Source organism: Nicotiana attenuata, unplaced genomic scaffold, assembly GCF_001879085.1.
Source record: "Nicotiana attenuata strain UT unplaced genomic scaffold, NIATTr2, whole genome shotgun sequence".
Classification (NCBI taxonomy): domain Eukaryota; kingdom Viridiplantae; phylum Streptophyta; class Magnoliopsida; order Solanales; family Solanaceae; genus Nicotiana; species Nicotiana attenuata.
The window spans coordinates 9,924-12,228 of record NW_017675839.1 but is presented as its reverse complement, the minus strand read 5'-3'; positions in this window follow the sequence as shown (position 1 = coordinate 12,228).

Here is a 2,305-nt window from a genome sequence, read left to right as displayed (position 1 = left end):
CGTTTGCGGACCCCTGGCCAAGTGCTAGGGCCGCAACAAATACGGCCAGTGCTCGAAGAGGTACATGAAGGACATTGCGGTGCCCATACAGGCAACCACGCCCTCGTGCGCTGCATAATACGAGCCGGCTATTATTGGCCCACTATGAAGAAAGACGCAGCGGAATATGTCCGCCGATGCGAACAATGCCAAAAGTATGCCCCCATGATACATCAACCAGGAGAACCACTTCACTCGGTCACTTCCCCATGGCCCTTCATCAAATGGGGAATGGACATAGTCGGTCCCCTACCAGCGGGACGAGGAAAGGTACGATTTCTATTAGTTTTAACTGACTATTTTTCCAAGTGGGTGGAAGCAGGAGCATACGCCCAAATACGCGAACAAGAAGAGATCGCCTTCATATGGAAAAATATTATATGCCGCTTCGGCATCCCCAAAGAAATCAGTTGTGACAACGGACGACAGTTCATCGGTCAAAAAACAACCGAATTCTTCGAGAAATGGCGCATCAAGAGGATATTTTCCACGCCATATCACCCTGCCGCCAACGGTCAAGCAGAATCCTCCAACAAAACAATATTAAACATACTAAAGAAGAAACTCGAGGACGCCAAAGGGCTATGGCCCGAGCTGTTACCCAAAGTGTTGTGGGCACACAGGACCACACCCAAATCCAGCACGGGGGAAACACCGTACTCGCTGGTCTACGGAACCGACACGGTCATACCCGTCGAGGTCGGCAAACCAAGCCTAAGATATTCACACACCAGTGGAACAGAAAACGACACAAACAGGCTCCAAGACCTCGATGAAGCTGAGGAAAGGAGAGAAATGACCCATATCAGAATGGTGGCCCAAAAGCAACAAGTCGAAAGATACTACAACAAGAGGGCCAAAATAAGACCACTCAAGGTGGGAGACTATGTCCTTAAAGCCAAGACATTGGCATCCAAAGACTCAAGTGAAAGGAAACTGGGCACCAACTGGGAAGGACCCTACAAAATCACAGCAGTAGCCAGCAAAGGCGCATTCCAGTTGGAAACAATGGAAGGGAAAACGCTCCAAAACAACTGGAACGTTACTCACCTCAAGTATTTACACTTCTAAAAGGAGTCTCCCGAGTCGTACTCTTTTTCCCTTACCCGAGTTTTGTCCCAATTGGGTTTTCTCGGGGAGGGTTTTAACGAGGCGGCGGAGGGGACACTTGGAGATATTTGCGAAACAAGTTTATCATATCAACCTCTCCTTACGACCTCCAGGCCGACATGATAAAGGCACTGGACTAGCTTGATCTCCAGTGTATGAAAGGCTACGGCCACCTCCAATGTATGAAAGGCCACGGCCATCTCCAATGTATGAAAGGCTACGGCCATCTCCAATGTATGAAAGGCTACGGCCATCTCCAATGTATTAAAGGCTACGGCCATCTCCAATGTATGAAAGGCTACGACCATCTCCAATGTGTGAAAGGCTAAGGCCATCAATTATATTATGGCTAAGGCCATCGCCGCCAACGGTCGACCCAGATTCGACTACGGTGAGTAAACGACTTGACGACAGTCGAAGTCGCCCACATGGCTAAGGCCACCAATTATATTATGGCTAAGGCCATCAATTATATTATGGCTAAGGCCATCGCCGCCAACGGTCGACCTAGATCCGACTACGGTGAGTAAACGACTCGACGACAGTCGAAGTCGTCCACATGGCTAAGGCCACCAATTATATTATGGCTAAGGCCATCAATTATATTATGGCTAAGGCCATCGACGCCGATAAGTCGACCCAGCTCGACTATGACGGCAAGTAACTCGACGACAGTCGAAGTTACGCACATGGCCAAGGCCATCAACGATATAATGGCTAAGGCCATCGACGCCGATAAGTCGACCCAGCTCGACTATGACGGCAAATAACTCGACGACAGTCGAAGTCACGTACATGGCTAAGGCCATAAATGATATTATGGCGAAAGCCATCAACGCCGATAAGTCGACCCAGCTCGACTACGACGGCAAGTAACTCGATGACAGTCGAAGTTACGCACATGGCTAAGGCCATCAACGGCATAATGGCTAAGGCCATCGACGCCGATAAGTCGACCCAGCTCGACTATGACAGCGAGTAACTCGACGATAGTCGAAGTCGCGCACGCGGCTAAGGCCATCAACAATATTAAGGCCGAAAATAAAAGGTACAAAAAGAAAAGAATAACAGCAAAAGTATAACTTCCATTATCATCCAAAAATACATGTACAAAAGGACCCATTTACGTCTCCAAATACAGCAAAACAAAATGAAT